Consider the following 24,921-nt stretch of genomic DNA (forward strand, 5'->3'; position numbering starts at 1 on the left):
ACTTTGTACCTGCACATCTTGAGCTAATTTTCAAAGGGAAGGTACCCAGTTAGTTTTCCTTTGAAAATTGCCTACAGGTACAAGGTACCCATGGACTTTGCACTTGCTTTTTCTGCAGGTAAAAATATGCTGGAAAGCAGTGCACATAGGTTTGAAAATCAAATCTGCATGTGTTGTCTTCCTATTCCACCCCCTCAGGAACACCACTGGCTAAAAGTGTGTTGTGGAAACCTGCATGTGTTTTAAGATAGAAGAGGGCAATTATCAGTCAGCCAATTTGCCCAGTAAATCACCCTACTCCCCACTCCTCAGGGTCCTCTCTGTGTAAACCAAGGGGTCAACTTTGGGCATTACATAGTCCATGGAAGAATATACAATATACAACCTACACAAGAAAGAAAAAAAGTTTGGCAAGAATAAAGGTATACACAGTGTGCATAGAATGGAACACTTCAAAAAGCATTTTTTTAAATGATACTTTGTAAATTTTATAATAAAATTATCAAAAAATTAGTATTAGCCACTTTTCTTAAGAGAAATGTGGAATTATTGTTATTCATGCCATCCAAAGTGGAATTAAAGGGTTCTTTCTGTTAGTGCATTTCAAAGGAGTTATCCTGAAGTACTTTTGTCATCTTTTCTTTTCTTGCCTCCTCCATTCTGTGGAAGAACAAATTATAAGACAAATTAATAAGATATTTTAACAATAAGTACATGTAGCATTGTCTGGTTTTTATCCTCCACCTTTTTAAGAAACTGGGGGCTAAGAGGTTGGGTCCGTTTCTTAATGTTTTAAAGCCTTTTTTGTTGTTTTTATTTCTGGAGATTCTGGTATTGTTTCAGAGATTTTTTAATTTTTATGTAGCTACTTTTGGAATACATTTATAATGATTTAATTGTTTTATTATCTTTTCATTGACTACTGTTATGATACTGTTGGACTATCTGCATTGTGATTTTATTATGATTTATTCAAGACACTGGTTGTTATACAATTTGTTATTGGATCTTTTATTGTGGTTTAATCTAATCTATTAAACCACTGAGCATGACTAGAAAAGCAATCTAAACATTTAAATAAAGTAAGGGGTGAATTTTCAAAAGATATGCATGTAAAAATTAGCACATACGCATATAAAATTGCATGTACTTGAGTATATTCTATTTTAAAACCACAACATATGCACAGAAATCAGGGACCACAAGGAAATTTGCACATATAGAAAATGGGTGGGCCAGGGGCATTCTGGGGTGGGGGCCAACATTTACGTGCATTGATCTTTTACTTGTGTGTATTTACTTCTGCTAAATTCCTGGTGTAAGTGTGTGTAAACATTTTAAAAATGAAAAATGACCAGATGAGGGAACTTCAGGCAGGAGAGTCTTCATGAGCTGTAGATGGACTGGGTGAACTGATAGACTAATTGGTAAAATTGGTTATTTCATTGTCACATACATGTTATACAATCCCCTGATTTACATGTGTACAAGCCGATTTACAGGGGATAAATGTCTAAATAATGCAAGTAAAATCTATTTTCTTATCCCTTTAAAATTCAAAGTATAAATACACAAGCATATAATTTGTGCATCCTTATCAGGCTAAATTCCTACTTATCCAGCTAAGTAGCACCTTTGTCTCTACTTAGATGGACAAATTTAAACTTGTCTAGATACACAGTGCTTTTGTTTTAGACTTATCTGGCTATCTTACATACCCGGATAAGTCGGAAAAATGCTAATTAAACAAATAAGGCAGACTTATCTGGCTAAGTGCTGCTACTTAGCCACATAAATTGGAACTTATCCGGATAAGCGCCGCTACTTTTCTGGATAAGTCTGAACTTGCAGGGGTCGCAGTTGTTACCTATGCTAGCATTGTGCGCACATATGTACTTGTATTTTATAGCTTGCACATATTTGTGCTCAGGTTATAAAATACGATAGTAAATTTGCATGCGCCCATATACACACAAACAGTTTTGAAAGTTATCCTCTTACTGGTCGATTTTAAAAGCCCTACACATGCCAAAGCCTGGAGATATGAGCGTAACTCGGCCTGGTGCGCACTGCGCAGATTTTAAAACCTGTGCGGGTATGCGCATATCTCCCGATAACGCGCATAAAAATTTTCTCACCGAAAGGAGCGTGGCATGGTCTGGGTGTGGCAGGGAGTGGGTGGGACACGGGCGGGCTGAGACTGCACCTTGAATCCAGAGCATAAGTAGTTACGCGCACAAGCATGCGCTGGGGTCCCCTACCATGTAACTTTACTTCTGCAATGAATGGCGTATATGTCGTGTGACAAAAAAAATGAGGCTAGTCAGCAGGGTTTTAAGGCTTGGTGCTAATAGGGTAAAAGGGAGGCAAGTTAGCTAAAGGGTTTAGGAAGTCCTCTCATTTGATGGGGGTCGCCACGCGTACCTACTAAAAATTTCCCTCACTTACACGCTTGAGACAGCATTCGCGTGTTCATGTGCATGTCAATATAAAATCGTGCACGCATGTACGTGCGGTTAGCCAATTTTATAATGTGCGCATATGTTATAAAATCGGCTCATCCATGTGTGTGCACCAGCAAATGCGCCCAAATTTGCATACGCACGCAGGTCTTAAATTTTACTTCTTAGGCTGCATATCCCTTACAATGCTAACAAAAGAGGAGGATTATTCATACATCTACACACATGAACATGAAAAACAACCATTGTACATATGGCAAGTGAATAACAGGTCATTTGACATCTCCTGGACGTCTTATACTGGAAACCATTTATAGAAATCCTTTACACTATCATCTATCTCATCTGAGTGAATGACATGTACTCTGCAGCACTGCCTTGTTATGAGGACTCTCAATGTGGGCCCCTAACCTGGTTTCTCCTTTGCCTGACTGATTATAGGGATGGAATCTGCAGGGCCTCCACAGTTAATTATGGAGGTCAAGGTTTCACTTCTTTTAGCAGCTGATACTTCCAGGATATTATTGGGACCCCCACAGGCAGGGCCGTTGCAAGGGATGGGTTACAGGGCGACTGCCCTGGAAGCCAAGCCAGGAGAAGGGGCGCCATGCTGCCCTTCTGAGTCAGTCTGTGAATCTGCAAGTACAAATGTCTTGAAAGGAAGGGAGAGGGACATGCAGGACAAGGGCAGAAGAAAATCTGAGACCTCAAGTGTATGCCCACAGGGCATACACTCGAGGTCTTTCTGCCTGCCCTTGTAAATATTTTTCCATCTGTTTTCATATTAGATAGGATAGGTCAATATTTAGTACAATCTGGGGCATGGGTCTATTGATAGTCTAGCTCTAGCATTACAAGTTAAAAGCACTATAAATATTCCTATTCACATATGATTCTGTGAGTTGCCCTACATGGTTTTTCTTGGGGGTTTTTTTTTCAGACCAGGACAAGGATTTTCTTCTTGGGCCAAGGAACAGCAGTGACATCATGCCTCCCAGATGTTGGGCCTGACATTACCAGGATTGCAGCCTGTTCCACTGGCTGTAGGAAGGTATGCCACAGTCTCACCAGGGGCAGAACTGATGCATCATTCTGAGAAGAGCAATGGGTATATGTTTCTCTGTTGTGATCACTGTTGCAATAGCTTCAAGTGTGAAATCCTGCGCTGTCTGTTTGCTAGGAATGCTTCTGTGACTGTGTGGTGGCTGCATCTGTTCTGAATGTAAGACCTGCCAAGATTTTGCATGCGTGGACCCCCAGCTGTCATGTACCATCTGTGCTGCATGTACGCAGTGACAGGTTTTGGTCAATTACTCTGTTTTGCTAAGCGCTGCTACGGTTGGAACTGTGGTTTAGTTTCTGCCATTTGGTGCTGGGTATATTTACCTTTTCTTCAAAGTGTTACTTGTTTTCTCTTCTTTGTTAGATCAGATCGTATTAATGAGAGGTCTCAGACCAACAAACATTATAAGTTCTGGTATTCCTGTTGTTACGTATTTATTTTCTATGTTACTGTTTCATGTATCAGCCACTTCCATTATTTGTCCAAAAATAAAACCATAAATATGTTTGTGGGCTTTTATATGCGGAGCAGAGGGCATAAATGGAGCATCCATGGTGACTTCTCCTGGGTGCACCAAATAACTTTTTTTTTAAGCCATGTCAATTTTTTTCTTTTTTTTATTGTTGAGTAGCTCCTAAATATCAGCATTTATGCTATTTTGATTATTTTAAAATCCCCCAGTATGTATCCCTAAGAGACCAAAAAAAATGTGGATGAATCAAGTCCTTTATTGTTTATTTCCTGAGTTTGTAATCACAGTCTTCAACTGTGATCCAAAAAATGAAAGAGGCTTGGCTCTATTTCCAGCCCCCCAGAGAGCTATACTGCTATGTGGAGTTTATGCACACTGAAAATGGCCTTAGCTCCAGTATGAACCTATTATGGAAGAAGATTATGGTGCGGTATGCATCAGTTGCCATAGCAAGTATATCTTAAATATACATGCATGGGAAGTTAAGATAAATTGTCAATTAGCAGTAATAGTTCTCACTGCTCAAACAAAAGATCTTTATGTAACTGGCATGGTGGGATTTACCATAGCGAAGTGTGTTCAGCTTGTAGCAATGCAAGTTTTCATGAAAATAAAGAAAAACAATGAACTAGCAGGTCTGATCAAGATGGATTGGAAGTGCTTACTAGTCAGGAGCAGTGACTCCCCTCACATCGCTGCTCTTTGCTACATCATTCTTTCATGGTGTCCAGCACCCTAGAGACCCCTGCATTGACAGGAAAGTAGTATTGAGGCTATAAATGGACTGGGCATTTTGTGCAACTAAAAAAGACAGAATGGTGTTTACAAAATACTCCCTTGAGGTCCCATCTCCATTAGGCTGAACATTCATTACTTTTTCTGCTTGAGGAAAACGACCAGAGCCACCACCAAAATCACTATAGCAGCACACCCTATGGTGACTCCCAGGACGAGGCCTGCAAGAGGAAAACAGACCATGGTTAATCAGGTAGGGCAGCGCTAGCACACGCCGCAGTTTTGTTTTACTGACAAGTGAAGTCAAGAATCTTTCACGATATTCACTGTTTGCGTTCATACATTTTTTATTCAAGCCAAAAGAATTTTTTAAATACAATTTCCATTTAGTGAACACAGCATTAACTTGTCTGAGAGGATGCTACTACCTTAGGGGGCAATAATCAAACTGCCCGCATTGGTGCAAAGAAAGTGTGTAATTATACCTGCCCAGAGGAGGGGCAATCTTTGCAAATTGCCCTCGTGTTGTGCAACTTGTTTATCTAATGAAACAAGAGAAAAGGTTGCCATTAGTGTACCTGGGATGCATACTTGACATGTTGGAATAGCCCACGTTGTTTGCAGTATATGTGGGCACTTTTAGCCCTCAGACATTACAGGAAAATTCAAAAGGAAAGCCAGATATCTTGTTTCCCTTCTGAAAATCAGCAACTGCAGAGTCCAAGCACTAAAAGCACCCATGTGCTTTGCGCCTGTAGGTAGCTGAGAGGGGTGAAAAAGCGTGCATATTTTTGAAATTGCCAAATGCGCACATTGTTTTCTTCCCCGACTTAAACACACTCTTGGGAATGCCTCCTTTTAATGTGACTAAAAGCAGACGTGCTAGGGAAGCCCATTCTGGCTGGGCTGGGGAGAGGAGAGCCATTTTCAGCCAAGCTTTTAACCCATGTAGATTACACTGAAAATTTTCCTGCCCATGATCTACATTCGACAGGTTTGTAGACTTCCTGAAATGCTCTATTCTATGTTTCTCTGGAATTCCAATAATTGGGGATATCTAAAGATCCAAATTACCATTGGTCTTTGTTTTGTTTGTTTTTTTGTTGCTGGTGTTATGAGAAGGCACTCTATGTGCTGTTTCAATCTCAGTCCTTCATAACTTGAATTCCCAGTATCTGGCAGAAATGTTTCCATAAATTTCACTGGATAATCCCTTTCCCACCTCCAGAATCTACAGATTCTCAAATTGTTTCTCAAACTCCTGTTATTTGCATCTCTGAAGCCCGTTAGTTCAGCCATGATTTTGTCTTTGGCTTGTAGCAATGTCATAGTATCTTCTAACACAAAGGTCCTTTCCTCCAATTCATCTGCTTGCTCTTGAAATAAAGAGATTTGTGCTGCAAGAGGAGCCAGTTCCATTGTAATTTTATGGTTGCCATGGCACCATGATTCTCTGCCATTAGCACCTTTAGGGATTGCAGTTCCTTTGTAATCATGATAAGGGAGGTTTTAGTTTCCTTGGCAGTAGCAGTTTTCTGTGGTGAAGGGGCCTGTTTGGCACCACGTGACATCACAAAAACCATTTCAATGTTGCCTGGTTTACTACTGGCCCTTGCAGTTATCCCATGGTATTGTGGTTCTTTGAAAATAAGAATGCTTAATCACAGCAAAGGGATATGTATTTGGAAGACACAGTGTTACTTGCAGGATTTATATTGCTCTTCATTCATCCAACCAGCTGCAAGCTCTGGAGCAGCTCCTTGAGGATATATACACAGTGAGTTTTGTTGCATCAGCTTTATACTTACACAGTGAATGAGCACCTCTGATTCGAGGGAAAAGGGAGCTTAAGTCTGCACTGTAAGCGGATTGTAAGCATATTATTAAATGCATAAGTGAATAGTTAGCAGTAGTTCACAGAAGGGGTTACGGTTTGGTATAGAAATGTGATCAAGTAATTGATGGCAGTGTTGCGGTAGGATAGCCACGATGCCACTAGTATTAACTAAGGAACAGCCTTCAAACATGAATCCTGCTAAATTCATTTCAATTTCCTTTTCAAATAAACTACACAGCAGTAAAACTTTACTGTAAAATAATGCAAAAAATGATTGACATATTTACACAAAACTTTATAAAGTTATGCAATAGGATATCATTTGGGGGTCCTTGGGAAATGATAGCAAACCTTGGATAGGAAGAGAGAGGATCACTAGGAAGTGAAGTTTTGTTTAAATGCATATTTTAACGTATCTTATTTAAAACAAACAAAAAAAGGACATGAATCAATAGAATAGTCTTCAGTGCATTCTTTCTAAGGACCGAATAGAAACGATAGCTTCCACACAGGCCGATTCAGTAAAGTCCGCGGGAGAGCAGACGAATGACCGCTCTGCGATTCAGTATTCAAATTAGATGGTGCGGTAGAAATGGGCAAAAGGAGGCGCTAGCGCGTCCATAGCGCCTTTTAGCCCGGAGCGGAGGCTTTCAGCGGGTTTGACAGCTGACGCTCAATTTTGCCAGCGTCTGTTCTCGAGCCCACTGACAGCCACGGGCTCAGAAACCGGACGCCGGCAAAATTGAGCATCCGGTTTTCGGCCCGACAGCCGCCGGCCCATTTAAAATTTTTTTTTTCTTTTTTTTTTTAAACTTTCTTTACTCTTCGGGACCTCCGACTTAATATCGCCATGATATTAAGTCGGAGGGTGCACAGAAAAGCAGAAACTCGCTAATTTCTTAAAGTAAAATGTGCGGCTTGGCTGCACATTTTACTTACTGTATTGCGCAGGCATACCTAATAGGGCCATCAACATGCATTTGTATGTTGAGGGCGCTATTAGGTGCCGTGGGTTGGACGCGCGTTTTCCACCCCTTACTGAATAAGGGGTAAGGGAAAACGCGCGTCCAAGGGCAGGTTAACAGTGCGCTCTGTCGGAGCACACTGTATTGTATCGGCCTGACAGTGAGTTTGCTGAATGAGTTAACGGAGAAGGACCGTCGTTAGTTAACATGAAACTGGAGGGGAGTGGAATGGATGAAACTACATTTATGGAAGTTACATTTGGCGAGCCTCAGCCAGGAGGTACCGGGGACGCTATTTTAGCCCCCCAGTTGGTCCAGGGGATTTTGTGGCGGAGTGATCCCCCAGACTTGCCTGGTGAGTGGCCACCGCTGAGTTCAGTGATCAGGTATCCGAGGGGGTCATTCCACGGAGATCCTCTGAGACCTTTGGGCTGGTGATCTGGGAAGAAGGCTTTCATGACGTTCGGAAGAACCCTGCAGGCGAGTATTATGGGAATGATGGGAAAAGTGAAGAATAGCTAAAAGAGTAGCAAATAACCGGTCCATCCGTGAGGGGACCGAGGGGGCTTTGATCACACCCCAAGCGGTGGTTTGGTAGGAATTGCATTCCGAAAGCCACGCGCATAAAAAGAGGAAAAAGAAGTAACGCATACGATAGTGGGAATAGGTTTCTTGTTGTGTGAAAGTGACCCTTTTGTGTCTGACGGATACGGACCCCTTACCTATCCGTCTTCCCTTCCCTCCTTTGTCTGTGATTCTATCCTAATGGGAGGGGGCGGTTCTACTCCATTAAAAGTCATGACGGAGCACTATAGGGAAGTGTTCGATAGACATAAATGTACTAAACCCGGAATGATTCAACGATGCACCCATAGGTGGCCCGGTTTGTGTGTAAATTGGCCTCCGGAAGGAACTTTCAATTTCCAAATGGCCACAAGGGTCCTGAAAATAGTTATACGAGAAGGGAATCCGGGTTGCCCTGAGGATTAACCGTACATAACTGCTTGGATTGCAGTTATTGAGAATCCTCCGTCGTGGGCAAAGAAGTTAGTGGAGGGAGCCGCCCTCGTAATGGTGGCTCAGGTGCACAAAATGGGGAACTGGAAGTCCCCATTATTAATTAAGGATTGTAATGTATGTAACTGCTATCTGTGAATTGCAAGCACATGTACCAGGGATTCTTTGTTTTTAATTGTTTTAAACCCTAATAAGAAGAGATTTTGGGTTACAGATGCTGCACAAGACTACTATACAACAAATTAATGTACAGTGTTAAGTTAAAATACTGATTTGATTACTGAGAATGCATTTACTGGTGTTGAAGTTTAGAACTTGATGGCAGTTAAGGGTTAACGGCAGAGATAATTACAGGAGAGAGGAGGGAATCGAGCCAGAGAGAGAAGAGAAAGGAAAAAAAAAAAAAAGGGACATTGGCTAGCCTGGGTGAATGAAGACAAAGAGAAAGAAAAATTGTTTCGTTTGTTTTAACAGAACATTATTGAAAGTTAGTTGATGGTGTGCGTATGTGAATAAAGATAGAATTGTGGTATGTTAATTAAAAGAAAGGAAGATTGTAGCTCCAAGTTTCTGCTGATTAAATTTATTCTCCAAGGTCCTTGCTAAAACTGTCTGTAATCTGACAAAGGATTGCTACTTGCAAAGAAATACCAGAACCAAGGGTCCCTTACAAATCATTTAGTGCCTTATGATGCAGGCTATTTTTAAGACATTTTATAGCAGCAAATTAATTGTTACAGTACAAAGTGGAATGGTGGTGCGTCCCACTGCGTGTCAGTACGTAGTGCGTAGGCATTCAATATGGCTGTGCGTTTCAATGCTGGCATTGCTAATCAGAAGTTTTAGTTTTCTCATATCTTCTATCCCAGTGTCCTCCCTATGCTTATCTTTCTATTCTCTAATACCATGTTAATTATTGTTCTTACTTGTCTCCTATATATTATCTGTTATTTAAAAGTTACATTGGAACGCATGATAAAGTATGAACTCTCTTTTGCTGACGCAGTTTATTTTGAAGCTGTCTCTGGGAAATTTAGAGAAATGATTAAGAATGGGTTCTTTGTTAAAGTTTTTCTTGTTGCTTCTTTGGCTAGCAGTAGTTAAATATGCAGAGTTACTCCCTGTTTTAAGGAACTGGCAAGATAAGACAGCCAAGCATGTGCAGCGCTGACTGTGGGAATTACAGGATGCCGTTTGTAAAAAAAAAAAAAAAAAACAAAAACGGAGAAAACAAAGACTTAATATTAAAAATTTTGATTCAGTGGCAGGCGCAAGATAAGGATTATTGGAAGTTGTGGGCAAGAGAAGGGGCCACTATGCAAGATTAGGAACAAGAGCAAATATGAGTCGGCCCAAATGATAAAGTAGTGGCCCACACACACACACACACATATATATATATATATATATATTGCAATTATGTTCTTTTACCACTGGTGGGGGCTGGGCTCTGGCTATTACCATATGTTCTTAGTGTTTGCAATGTAATTGATACAAGGCTTCCAAGGGTTTGATCATCACTCCTGCACACCTAAAGCGCCCCCCCCGGATCCTTGCCTGCAGATCCAGGTTGACTTTATTGAATTAACCCAATGCCAAACTTACAAGTATGAAGGAAGCAATGTTTTGCAGCTTCTCAGCCTCGTCAGAACTGATTTGCCTCCAGGCGCAGGTCACCTATTCAATTTCCAGATGGACTGTGATCTTTTCATCGTATTTTGAGATGTATGGGAACAGGGATCAGGAAGAGAAGAAAAGGGCCCGTCCCTGCAACCAGGAACTTAATAATAGAGACCCGACATCCGAAAGAAGCTGCAGAAGGCCGAAGGCTTTGAGGGCATGAGCCTCAGCCAGTTAAAAGCTATAGCAGACTAGGTATGTGGAAATAGAGAAGTGGAAGAGAAAAGAGAGAAGCAAGTAGAGACATGAAGGAGAAAGTGACTGTTAGCCGCCGCTCTCGAGGACACGCGGACGGGAAGGAGCCAAGACAATGGCAGACCGCGAAGAGGAGGGGGAACAAGACCCCCTTTGGGAAAGAATCAGTGTGCGTACTGCAAAAATGAAGGCCATTGGAAGAGAGACTGTGAAGAATGGCAAAAGAAATACGGGAGCCCTGCAGTGAATACTAACGACAAAAATGGACCTGCACCGAGACAAAGGGGCCGAGGAGGAAGGAGATCGGACAACCCCCACTGGCAGATGGCGGGGGAGGCGACAAGGAGCATACAGCCTGAAGAGACCGGGAGGGAAGAATCCCCACTGACCCTCTGGTGGAGATCCACGAGGTAACACAACAAAAATCAGGGGCCTGTTGGACTCAGAGGCCAACGATCTACGAAAGAGACTGTTTCTATAGTGGGTGCCTCAGGTTAGGTACTCACTGCCCCTCTGCAGAAAGAATGAAGTATACAAGTAGGCGGGACCATGGTATCCCTTATCGGATGGAACCTGCTGTGTAAGCCTCAGACCACATTGAGATTTCAACCAACAGGGGAAGTTAAAGCCTCCTTCGGGGACCATCCATTGATACTCATCTGTCCCCTCCAAGAAGAATGGAGACTACATCTTCCCATAGTCGAACGAACCATCGAACATCGATATGAAAACAACACCCCCCTCAACAAAAACGAAGACAACTGATGGATAGTGTACCCCAAGTATGGTCCGAACAGAACCCGGGAGGAATAGCTATCGACGCTACCCCCATATGGATAGAGATGAAACAGAATGCACAGGTGATTAATCAACCTCAATACCCCATTCCATATATGGCCAGACAAGGAATCCAGATACACCTGCAAAGACTGTATGATTTGGGCATTCTTCGGCGAATCCGATCTGCTTGGAACACCCCTTTGTTGCCAGTAAAGAAGCCTGGATCTAATGACTATCGACCAGTACAAGACTTAAGAAAAGTGAATAGTCAAGTAGCAGATCTAGTAGCCCTCGTCCCAAATCCGTATTCAATCTTGGCTCAAGTCTCTCCTGCATCAAAGTGGTACAGTGTCATTGATCTCAAAGATGCCTTCTTCTCCGTCCCGGTGGCGGAGGAATGTCAAAAGATTTTTGCTTTCACATGGGAAGATGCAGATACTGGAGTAAAGCAGCAGTACACATGGACTCGGTTGCCTAAAGGGTTTAGGCACTCACCTACGCTGTTCGGTGAGCAACTGGCAAAAGATTTAAAGATGTATCAAGTAAAGTATGGGCCAGTCATACAATATGTGGATGACCTTCTGTTGTTTCGAGAGACGTACCTCGAATGTGCGGTATCCACTCTTCAGCTGCTAAAGACGTTGTACTCAAAAGGGTATCGTGCAAGTAAAAAGAAAGCGCAAATCTGTGAATTGGAAGTAGAGTATTTAGGCTTCCAAATACGTGGAGGAACCCGATGTCTGGGGATTTCTCGCACCAGTTCTATAAGAGATCAACCTGTACCCACTTGCAAGAAAGAGCTCCGGGTGTTCCTTGGAGCTGCAGGATACTGTAGGCTGTGGATTGCTAACTATGCAGTTATTGCCCAACCCCTGTACGACAAGCTGCGGGGTAAAGAGGCAGAATCTCAACCCTTCCAATGGGAAGGAAACGAACTGGCAAGCTTACGTCAATTAAAAGAAGCCTTAATTGAACCACCTGCTTTAGGATTGCCAGATGTGATGAAACCATTCCATCTATTCGTCGACGAGAAAAAAAGGCATGGCCATAGGGGTATTGACTCAAACCTTAGGTTCATGGGAACGACCTGTTGCATATCTGTCAAAAGGAATGGACAATGTGTCAAAAGGATGGTCGGGATGCCTCCGAAACATTGCTGCTGCATGTCTACTGATACCCGAAGCTGTTAAGCTAACATTTGGACAAACTTTACAAGTAACAACTCCTCATACTATCCAAGGACTACTAGAAACTCATGGGCCAAAATGGATGACTAATTCACGTCTCGTCAAGTATTAAGCCTTACTGTGTGAAACACCTGAACTTCAAATACAGGACAGCAAAAACTTGAACCCGGCCACTCTTATGCCGGCACCTGAACCAGTTGCCCATGATTGTGAAGAAGTCATGACTACAATACATTCCAGTAGACCAGACCTGAGGGATCAACCCTGGCAAGGAGCTTGGACTTTATTCACTGATGGGAGCAGCCAAATCATTCATGAGATACGTTCTGCTGGATATGCTGTTGTATCCGAAGATGAAATCATTGAGGCTCAACCTCTTCCCCCAGGAACGTCTGCACAAAAAGCTGAACTAATTGCCCTTACTCGAGCTCTGCAGTTGGCAGAAGGACAAACTGTAAATATCTATACAGACTCTAAATATGCCTTCCTTACAATTCAAGTGCATGGAGCATTATAGAGGGAAAACAATTGAACAATGCATCAGAAGTACGTGAATTACTAGACGCAGTTTGGCTACCTCGCAAGGTGGTTGTAATGCATTGCAAAGCACACACCAGGAAATCAAACCCTATTGTCAAGGAAATCAGAGAGCAGATGAAGCAGCAAAAAGGGGCAACTCGGGAACCCTTCCAAGCAGTATTAATTGCATCGAATCATCAGGCTTCAGGCAGTCCTGGAGCTCATCACCGACGACTGCTTTCGCTCTTAAACTCTGGGCAAAACAAAATACCAAAATTATGACTGCAGTGTACCAGAATAGATTGGTTTTAGATTACCCTCTGGCCCAGGAAGGAGGGTTTGTGGAACATTTAACCTCTCCAATTGTTGTTTACAGGTAGATGACCAAAACAAGGTTATCCAAGACATCACTGATCGCATGGTCAAGATGGCACACGTCCCTGTCCAGCAATGGAATAGTGCTTGGGACTGGACCAATGGATTCCGTGGTTGGTTTTCCATGATCGGTGGATTTAAGAGCTTGTTTGTTATCCCAGCCAGTTTAATTCTGTTTTGTTTTTTAGGACCCTGAATTATTCCTTTCTTGCTCAAACCGCCTTCGTCGGGTGATGAAGGACATTGCTGAACGCAAAACAGCCACGCAGCTTCTGTCACTGTACATGTATTCCTCTGAACCTATAGAACCTGTTTAACCATCCTCATGTTTTATCCTGGGCCATCTTCCCATACATGACAAGTTCGGGCTACAAAGGGGGGTGGAGCCAATAGGGCCCATCCGTCTCAAACCCGTGAAGAAACCATCGGACTGTTTGGGAAATTAGGGCCCCCTGAGAACTCAAATTGCTAATTTTTCTTGTTTCTGTTTCTTTCAGCTCCACAGTTGCGTTGTGATGGTGTGATACTTTTCATAGAGAATGATAAGTATCAAAGGGGGGAATGAAGGGGTCTGAACGCTTCAACCTGACAAAGGACTTCATGTACCAGAATTCCCTGCTTCATGACGGGTTTACTTACAGTCTGCAGTACAGCTGTAATTAGGACATTGAGAAACTCTCTGTCAGCACATTGCACATTTTCATTTTTTTGGCTTCGCTGTTCTTATTCTCTGATAAGCTTTCACTGCTGTAACCTAGATTAGAACAATCATCCACCAATCTCAGCCACCAACTTCCTGTGCCACACTACCTGCTTGCGCCCTGAATACTACTCAAGGCTATCAGTCCTTCCATCGATGTTTAGAAACTGGCAAAGTCATATGTCATACCCCAACCACTCCTAAGTACTACAACATCACCCTCACTGTAGGTCTACCAAAGAGCTACACATCAAGTATTGTCCCAGAAGGAAAAGGCATCTTGTACTACATCAACTCCACTAAGGTTCTTATGGGAAGTGAAACGATTGTCACAATAACGTTCGATGCCTGCGAAGCCATTGATAAACACCCAAATGCACTTCACTGTGGGTCTCAAGCCTGGAGAAATTCCTATGTCTACAATCACAAATACCTCTGCCCATACAACCGGGTAGCTAATCCATCCAGATGGCTGCCATGCGGAGGGGACCTGACATTGTCAGGATGGGCTCTAGTTTGTGATTACACCGGTGGAGGTTACCATGGCTGCCACGGGATAGGACGATTAACTGCAGTAAATGGTAATACAGTATCGATACAATGGCCTCTAAGAAGCGAAGGAATCCCTTGGCAAGATACTTGGGGATTTGGTATCGACGGAACTGGAAAAGACCCCATGACCTACATTACCATCACTCAGCGAAAAGACAAACCTCGTCCAATTATTCACCAGACTACTGTGGTGGGTTATCAATCCTTCTTCGATGAAATATCTCATGCCACTGAGGGATTAAAGAAACATACAATTTCTCAACAAGTAAAAAACCTGTTTGTCAATTTGGCGGAAAACATAGCTCTCTCTCTCGAAGTCAAGAACTGTTTTGTATGTGGAGGAACAGATACAGGAGAGCAATGGCCATGGGAAGCCAAGGAAACCTTCCAATCCGATCTTAACACCTTGAATACCACTGTAACCTATAACCGTAAATCTCATCCATATGAGTGGGCACTACAGACTGATGTTATTGGCAGACTATGTATCTCTCGACAACATTCACGCATCTATACCGTGCCTGTTGGAAATTCTCCATGCACAGGAGTTCTTACTGCCAACCTTACCACCCAGACATGGTGGCAGACTGAAAATTCTACCATGCCAACTCCCATCTGGACTGACTCGACTTTGAACAAGACATGGACAGCTGCAGGTGTTGCTACTACCGTTTTCAATGCTCCAGATGGTTATTATTATGTATGTGGACGAAGAGCTTATGAACAGTTACCAACAAACTGGTATGGAACTTGCTTCTTGGCTACAATTCGGCCAAGCTTCTTCCTACTTCCCATTACTGCTGGAGAAACCTTAGGAGTTCCAGTATACAGTCCCATGAGACCCAACAAACGTCGCAGCACTCCTAAAGTATCCATAGGAGATTGGAAAGATCAAGAGTGGCCTCCTGAACGAATTGTACAATACTATGGTCCGGCCACCTGGGCTGAGGATGGTTCTTATGGATATAGAACACCTATCTATATGCTCAATCGAATTATAAGACTCCAAGCAGTACTGGAACTCCTGACAAATGATTCTGCCTTGGCTCTCAACATCTTAGCCAAGCAAAACACTAAAATTCTAACAGCTGTCTACCAAAACCGATTGGCTTTAGACTACCTCCTAGCCCAGGAAGGTGGTGTATGTGGCAAATTTAATCTTTCTAACTGTTGTTTACAGGTAGATGACAAGAGTAAAATCATTGAGGAGATCACTGATCGAATGATTCGCCTGGCCCATGTACCAGTGCAGACGTGGACTGGAATCCTTGACTGGACAGGGTCTTTGCCCAACTGGCTCACTTCCATTCCTGGCCTTAAAGAACTCCTCTTTCCTCTGATACTTCTTGTTTTTACATGCATTCTGTTTCCTATTTGTCTCCCTCTTATTTTTAGGCATCTCCGATCCATGATTGAACATATTGCTGATCGGCGAGCAGCTGCTCACGTCATGATGATTAATAAGTATGTGTCTGTCTCCACATTTCCTTCATCTGATTCTTCTGACTACGACACTACCAATGATTCAGATACTGATTCTGATAAAGAGTACTTAACTACTAACTTATAAGTCTGAAAAACTCTAACCACTAAGCATTGCCATAATGGAGCCAACGTGTTGTTGGGGTAAGTCGGGCTACAAAGGGGGGTGACACCAATATGGTCCACCCGTCTCAAACCCGTGAAGAAACCAACGACCTAACAACATATTAGGGCTCACATTCAATGTCACTGGTATTAACTCTCATTGTCGTTTCAGTTCCTCTTCAGATATAAAGTGATACTTCTGCCTTCTCTTCAAAGTTGAAGTATCAAAGGGGGGAATGAAGAGGTTCAATTTCGGGACCCCCCCTGAAGTACGAAAGAGCAACTGAACATCTTCCGACTAATCATGCCAGCAGTGAAACGCACAGCCATCTTGAACATACTAATATTTGCAACGCAAATGATACGTAATGCGTAGTGACGCAGTGACATACTAATTTTTAGCGTAACATAACGTAACTCCATTTTGGAATAATACTTTGTATTGTATTAATACGAATGACAATGTAAAATGTCTAACACGTCAATTAAATGACGAAACAATAGTCTGATCTTAAGCTACACCTACTAGAGGACCACGCTAGCTAATGCTTGTTCAGCAATTTGTGAAATGTTTGTTCAGCAAAAACCAGAACGCATGTGTGAAAGATAAGAGTTGTAAAGTGCATAAAAGTTTGCTCCTAAGGGGGCGTGGCATGCAGTTGTACTGAGCCTTTGTCTTAGCTGCATCTTGCTGGCAATAAAAGTCTATCTTTACGGATCAGTTGTCTGGACCTCCTTACTGACTAAAAAGAGACGGTTACAAGAAGAGCTATGAAAACTGAAGATGGAAAAAGCCATGGGGCCTGATGAGGTTCATCCCAGGATACTGAGGGAGCTCAGAGATATGCTGGTGGCTCCGCTGTGTGATCTGTTCAATAGATCCCTGGAAACGGGAGTGGTGCCGAGTGATTGGAGAAGAGCGACGGTGGTCCTGCTTCACAAGACTGGGAGCAGAGAGGAAGCTGGAAACTACAGGCTGGTTAGCCTTACCTCGGTGGTGGGAAAAGTATTGGAGTCACTGCTGAAGGAAAGAATAGTGAACTATTTACAAGCAGCAGAATTGATGGACCAGAGGCAGCATGGTTTCACCAAGGGAAGGTCCTGTCAGACAAATCTGATCGACTTTTTTGATTGGGTGACTAAGGAATTGGATCGAGGAAGAGCACTTGATGCCATCTACTTGGATTTTAGCAAAGCTTTTGATACGGTCCCGCATAGGAGGCTTGTGAATAAAACGAGAAGCTTGGATGTGAGTGCCAAGGTGGTGGCCTGGATAGCAAACTGGTTGAAGGATAAAAGACAATGTGTGATGGTAAATGGAACTTACTCTAAAGAGAGAGCAGTGATGAGTGGAGTGCCGCAAGGGGTCGGTGTTGGGACCGGTCCTGTTCAATATCTTTGTGAGCAACATTGCGGAAGGGATAGAAGGTAAGGTTTGTCTATTTGCAGATGTTACTAAGATCTGCAACAGAGTGGACACGCCGGAAGGAGTGGAGAGAATGAGACGGGATTTAAGGAAGCTGGAAGACTGGTCGAAGTTATGGCAGCTGAGATTCAATGCCAAGAAGTGCAGTGTGGAAATCCGAAAGAAATGTATTCAATGGGGGGTGAAGGGTTGATGTGCACGGAGCAGGAGAGAGACCAGGTGTGATAGTGTCTAACAATCTGAAGTCGGCGAAACAGTGTGACAAGGCGATAACTAAAGCCAGAAGAATGCTGGGCTGCATAGAGAGAGGAATCTCAAGTAAGAAAAGGGAAGTAATTATCCCCTTGTACAGGTCCTTGGTGAGGCCTCACTTGGAGTACTGTGCTCAGTTCTGGAGACCGTATCTCCGAAGGGACTAAGACAGGATGGAGGCGGTCCAGAGAACGGCGACCAAAAAGGTGGATGATTTTCATTGATTGACTAATGAGGAGAGATTGAAGAATCTAAATATGTATACCCTGCAGGAAAGGAGGAGCAGGGGTGATATGATACAGACGTTCAGATACTTGAAAGGTTTTAATGATCCAAAGTCAACAACAAACCTTTTCTGTTGGAATAAAATCAGCAGAACCAGGGGTCATGATTTAAAACTCCAGGGAGGAAGACTCAGAACCAATGTCAGGAAGTATTTCTTCACGGAGAGGGTGGTGGATGCCTGGAACGCCCTTCCGGAGGAAGTGGTGAAGACCAAAACTGTGAAGGATTTCAAAGAGGCGTGGGATAAACACTGTGGATCCATGAAGCCCGGAGGATGGGAATGAAGAGAAGAGGTATGGGGGTGGCTTGCGAGAATGATGGCTATTACCTGGTGATTAATACCCTTATTCAATAAACGTTCACACAGTTAATGCGACTCCAACATTGCTCTATGCTTCAACGGCAAGAGGAAATGTGGAAAAGAGGATTTGCATTCAGGCAACAACCAACAAGGTAGTACAGTCTGGGTAAACAAATAAGTGTGGGAGTAGCTTGCTTGTTGCGGCAGTTACTACCCCGAACCAATTAAGCCTGTTACTTCACTTGGAAAGCATATCCAGCGCAGCTCACTGTTTCAACGGCAGGGGGGAATGAAGAAATAGGATTTCCATCCAGACATCTAACAAGGCATTGATCTGAGCAGACTGGATGGGCCTATTGGTCTTCTTCTGCCGTCATTTCTATGTTTCTATATTATATTTAATGAGGCTTTAATTATTTAAATTCTTGCTTTTTGGCCAAATTCTTAACTGACATTTTAGAAATCTATTTTCTCTGTATTTAGGGCCAAACACAGAGATAACACTTCTCCGCTCCCCCAGTCATGCCCCAACATTGTGCTGAGCAGCTCAGGATTAACCATTAAGCAAAATAAGCACATGCATTGAGCACCAAGGAAAGGGGGGGGGGGGGGGGGCACCACAGAGGGTTGAAAATGTGCATTTTTTTCTGCCCCTAGTTGTAAGTAAATAATTTTCTTATATTGCTTACTGCTATTTAGTGTGAAATAACATTTTTTTAAAAAGTTTATATTTAATGTAGTTGTGGGGTCTGGCCTGGAAGAAAACTGAACTTTTTTTTTTTTTCTTTATAGTTTATTAGAATTTTTACAAATTATGAAATATGCAAAAAATCAGGAAACAATTTGCATTTTACAAAACAATAATACATCAAATATCCAAAAGCAATTACACCTAAGATGCAAATCAAATAGTCCCCTAAATGGGAGGACCTAAACAGGAAATAATTAACAAGCAAATGTTATATAATATAGTAGCATTTTGCTGGGTAATCTTTTTTTAAATGCAGTTACTTTATAACTCAAGCCTTTTCCTTATCTGTCAAAAATACTTCCAGATGTGTAGGATCATGAAAAATAAATTTATTTTTTTTGGTAAATTATCACGCATTTACAGGGAAATTTAAGAAAATATGTAGCCCCTAGGGACAATACTCGAGGTTTCAAGGAAAGGAACTGCTTCCTCCTGTATTGTGTTGATCGTGACACATCCGGGAATACTTGGACTTTATATCCACAAAATAGGGGTTCCCTATATTTAAAATATTTCTGCAGTATATTAACCTTATCATTCTCTTTACAAAAAGTTACTAAAAGAGTAGCTCTTTGTGGGATGTCATCTATAGATGACTCTAGGAAGGAGGTTAAATTGGGGACTCCTGCTGTACACTGTCCATCCCATCTTCTCCTTCCTGTCTCTTAAGCTTAGAAGTCAATACATAGTAAATTTTGGATACGGATTTGTCATCTACATCAAATATAGCCAGATTCTCTTCAAGATATGTTTTTAATAACTCTATAGCAGAGAGAAGTCTCGTCATGGGAAAATTTAAGAACCTTAAGTTCTTAGCCCTATTCTCGTTTTCAAAATTCTCTATCTGTCTGTGAGTGCTCAAACTATCCTTAATAAAGGAATTATTTGCTATCTGTAGTTTTGTTATTTGATCTGTAGTGATCTTTCCTGTATCCTCCAATTGTTTTAAACGACTATCACATTTATGTAAATCATTTTTCATTTTGACATTCCCTTTGTTAGTTTGTAACATAAATCCTGTCATAATCTTCTGAAGGTCATTAATAGCCTTCCATACATCAGTCAGAGTTATGTTCTGCGGGTCTATGGGTGCAGAACTAAGTATCTGTAGTCCTGCTTCTCCAATAGAGACCGTCTCATTTATGTTATCTTCCTCCAAAGGGGGAAGATCAGCAATAGTTTCTATCACCTCTGAACTTGATGAATTGGGTAACTCCATTTCTATAAGGGCTTGAGATTGTGACTGCTGGCTGGGGCTTTCAGAGGCTCCTGAGGAAAATGAAATCTCAGGTATAGTATTACGGGTAGCTTGACTTACCCGCCGTACTACATGTTGATCCATTGGTCCCCTACTTTCCATGGCGGCTGGTGAAGATGTCCACACTTTTGATTTTCGTTTCCGACCCATAAATATAGGGGAAACTACCAACGAGAAATTTTCATCCAGGGGCGCGCCCCTTTGGCGCGCGGCTTCGGTCGCGCGCCGGTGGCTGCGCCGCAGCTGCCCAGATTTATCCCAGCGTCCCGACCCCTTCTGATGACGTCACTCCAGGGGCGTGGTTTCGGGGCAGCGATAAAACGGCTTGAGTTGGAGAAAAAAGCCTCTAACCTGCCCTCCTCTGCCGGCCTCTCGATTGAGAGGCTTCCCAGCTGAAAGTCCTCCACGAAAACTGAACTTTTAATCTTATTTCACCTTCAGCCCTTAGTCAATGACTTGTCAGTTAAGCAATGGAAGGGCCGAGGGGGCATCATGGTTGGGCTGTGCTTAGAGAATCAGTTGGCCTTAATCAGGCCCTGGTGCTGAGCTGCGCATTCCTACTGTAGTTCTCTGTTTAGCCTCAGCTTGATGTTATGGCGCATCCCCGAAGAAAAACCTGAAAAGGAGAGAGATGCTTTCTTTTTCTCTTTTGGGGGGTTTATAGTTGTAGTGGCTACAGGTCCATAGAAGGCATTTCAGTACTGAAGTGCCTTGTAAAAGTATTGATGAAATACACATTTTAGCAGTTAAAGCCCGGATTTTAAAAAGTCTATGCATGTAAATGTCGGGGGTTTACGCGTGCGGCCAAGCCTTGCATGTGCCGTGCGTATTTTACAACAGGCCCGGCCACTCGTGTAAACCCCAGTACACGCAGTACACCATTAGTCGCTACCCTGGGGAAGTGCATGCCGGCAGCCAGCCGGAACACGGAGATTACGTCTGCTCCCGGGGAGCAATAAGTATTAAAATAAAAAAAAAATTAGGGCTAGGTAGGGTTAGGTTTAGGGGTTGGAGAGGAGAGGGGAAGAGGTAGGAAGGGTAGGGTTAGGGTAGGAAAGTTCCCTCCCAGTCCCCTCCTTAATTGGAGCAGACTGGGAGGTAACTGGGGGAGGCCTGATTGTGTCGCCGCATGTATTTTGCTAAATTCCCTCCCCTGCGCATGCAAGTTGCAGGCTACCCACACATGCACGTGCGTGCAGCCATAGGATTTTATAACATGTGCACGCCATCGTGTACATGTTATAAAATCGGCACATGGGTCTTAAAATCGACCCCTTAACGTCTCACGTTTACTGCTTCATCAGTGACTTCAGCTGAGCATTAGTTTTACTCTACTTAGTTGAAGAATCATACAATTTTCAATTCAGAGCAGTTCTGACTTACCTATATCCACTCCACCACCTTCAAGTTCCTTCTTTCGTTCACTTTCCAAAGCTGAAAAAAACCCCCAGATGACATTAAATAGTGGTTTATCTGCATCTGAACACTTTTAATGATTCTCTTCCTTTCTTTTAAGCTTTGCTGGACATTTACAGATGTAAAAGAACATTGGATAAGTTCATGTAGAATATTTTAAGGATTGTGTTAGAATCTGAAAATAAAAATCCTTTGAACCATAAATCTTGTTTACTCTGTCCTTGAAAACAATTTTCTGTTGTGATAAAACAGGGGTTTCACCCAAGCAGAATCTGCCTGGACAGTTAGGCTGTCCGAAAGACAAAGGGAGCTCTGAAGTGAGCTCTAGGGGGAATACTCCCTTAAGGTTGAAAGAAAAAGTAAACAAGAGCTGACTAGAGGATTATAAAACCAAAAGGAACAAGAAGCTCAGGGCTGCTGGGAAATGTAGTTTGAAGAGCTTTGGCAGCGAACCAATTAGGATGAAGGTAGCAGCCACTGAAAGGTGTGGTAATTGGAAGAGACAACTGAGGCTAATTATAGAGTTACTGCCAAGAATCAGTGGTACTTTTAAGGAAGAGAGTATTGCCTTCCAGAGAGATGCAGCTGGGGAGCCAGGAGAGAGGGCTTACCTGGACCCAGATGCAGAAATGCCCGCAGCCTTCAGTTAGGGATTTTGAATCTGCAGAAGTGCACTTGCAGAACTGCCAGGGAGGAGCAGTTTTTGAAAGGAAAATTTTTTAGTACATGTCCCCGCTCCCTCCACCAATTCCAATTTCAAATGTATTGTTATGTTGGTATATGTTTTTTGTTTCATGATCTGATGTGATAATTCCAAGAAATTTATAAATAAACCAACAAAATATAAAGACTGCCATACCCTTCTTGGGAGCACATCTCTCATAGCACAGCTGCTTGGTGAAGAACCTATTTCCATTCCCTCCACAGCCTCCGTAGAAAAATATCTCACAGGTCCTTAGATTGGAATTGAAGGCCCATAACAGGTAGCGACCTTTGCAGTCTCCAGCCTCCTTTTCCAGCTGACACACACGATCTGTGCAAAGGGAGGGCAGTGGTGAGGAAGTCTGAATGCTGTTGGTCTTTTCATGTCCTGCATACTTGCAGGCCAATGCAATATGGGAATGCGAAAAACTGGCGCTCAACGCACACCCATCCACCTCTCCCGGGCATGCGATGCAGTATTCTAATGAGCTGCCGTAAATTGAGTATCCATTTTCTGAACCTGACTGCCGTCAAGACTTTTTAATTAAAAAAAAAAAAAAAAAAAATGTTTCCATGTTGCTGCTTTAGCTGGTTCTTCAGACTTAATATCGCAATGATATTAAGTCAGAAGAACCACTGAAAAGCAGTATTTTCTGCTTTTCTTTTCAGGTTTTGGGGTGCCTTATGCCTTATCGCCAGCTCTGGGGCTGGCATTAATTTTTGAGGCTTAAAATGTGCGTGTTGGGTGCACGGTTATTTTTTACACTGGGAGTACTAGCCAAATAGCCTCATCAAAATGGCATTTACAAGTGATGAGCGCTATTAGCTTTGCACTGGTTTGGATGCACATTTTGGATGCGCTGATCCCTTTATTGCATCAGGGGTTATGAACGCGCATCCAAAACATGTGTTAACCTGTGCGCTAGCCTGAGCGCACGATATTGCATCGGCCTGTCTGTGAGGAAAACAGATATTGACCTTGGCAATGCAGATTAAAATGTGGGATTTCATACCCCATGAGATCAAAGTACAAGCAATTCACTTGAGACAAGGGGAGGTGGGCGGTTCCTAGAAATTTTTTTTGGGGGGGGGGGGGGTCAGTATTCAAAGTCATTTAGCCAGATAACTCACGAGTTATCTGGCTAAATGGCAACTTTTTAAATATTGGGGTTCATATCTGACTAAATTATAGCCGGTCATTATCTGGCTATGATAAAAAATAAATAAATAAATAAATAAAGGTGTTCCGGGTTGGACCTAATGTATTCAGCCGATTTACAGTTGTAACTGGCTAAGTTAGCTGGATAATCTTAGATCTGCCTCCTGCCTGCCCCAATCCTCTTTCTGGATATTCAGCAGGATAAACGTCCTGCTAAATATACTTCCCTGAAGGTATCCAGTTACATTTAGCCGGATAATTTAGAAACCTAACCAGCTATAACTTGTCGTTCCTTTATGAGCTAAACCTTAGAGGAGTGCTGGATGGATTTATACAGCAACTAGACACTTGGAAGAAGCTTCCTGTTTCTTTGATGGGACGAAATGCATTTTACCAAAGTTGTTGTACAGATTACAGATGTTCCCTTTCTGCTTGACAAATGCATATGTGGCAACTCTTAAATCATTTTTTTGTGCTCTTTATGTTGAGGGGGGACAACCAAAAATAGGCTACAATAAACTAGCACGGAGTAGGGCTTGGGGGGGCATTGGTGTTCCTGATTTCCAATTGTAGAATTGTGCCTGCTAATTGCAATATATTGGAGAACTGATCAGTGGAAAATTCAGATATGACACGATGTATTTGGTGGGGGAGGTGAACGTACCAATTGCGCGTTTTGCACTGGTTTTAAAGGCAGAGCTAACTTTTATGAGTGTGATATTTTATGTATGTTGATTTTATTACTTTGTTTTAATTTGTTTTAACTTTAACCTTGAATACCACACTGAGGAATAGCAATCTATAACTTTATTTCTACTTGTACAGCTAAAATACTTTTACGTGTTTTTAATTAATTTTAGCTGTCATCTTCTATTGAACTAATTTATTGTATTATTTCTAATATGTATATTGTAAACCGCTGTGAAGGCTAACGCCAGTTCGGTGGTATAAAAAACTTAATAAACTATAAACTGGTTCATCTAGCGAATGCTTCTCTCCTATCAGACATACGAGATAACTTATTATGAAAATCTCTGTTACCTGCATGTAGATTTATGAGGGAAAAAACCCAGGAATGCAATTTCAGATCTCTCTCTTCTTCCCATTCAGGATAATCCATGTTTCTCTCCTGGGCTGGAAAATTCAATATTTGGAATATGGGGCGCCCAAGGATTTACTTATTTCTGCCAATCAGTAGATGAGGAGATGGGAACAGTTTTGAGCAATTGCAGAGAGTGTTCCAGC

General features: G+C 42.4%; 1 long non-coding RNA gene across 1 annotated transcript; it reads right to left on the bottom strand.

Annotated features, from left to right (window-relative positions):
- Positions 1-560: 560 nt before the first annotated feature.
- On the bottom strand, positions 561-22,838 carry LOC115075425. Its single transcript, XR_003852500.1, has 4 exons — positions 22,675-22,838; positions 21,783-21,833; positions 4,824-4,953; positions 561-660 (listed from the first exon to the last, which is right to left on the bottom strand). It is a non-coding gene; the product is annotated as an uncharacterized LOC115075425 (long non-coding RNA).
- Positions 22,839-24,921: the final 2,083 nt, after the last annotated feature.

This window comes from Rhinatrema bivittatum, chromosome 13 (genome assembly GCF_901001135.1).
Source record: "Rhinatrema bivittatum chromosome 13, aRhiBiv1.1, whole genome shotgun sequence".
Lineage (NCBI taxonomy): Eukaryota > Metazoa > Chordata > Amphibia > Gymnophiona > Rhinatrematidae > Rhinatrema > Rhinatrema bivittatum.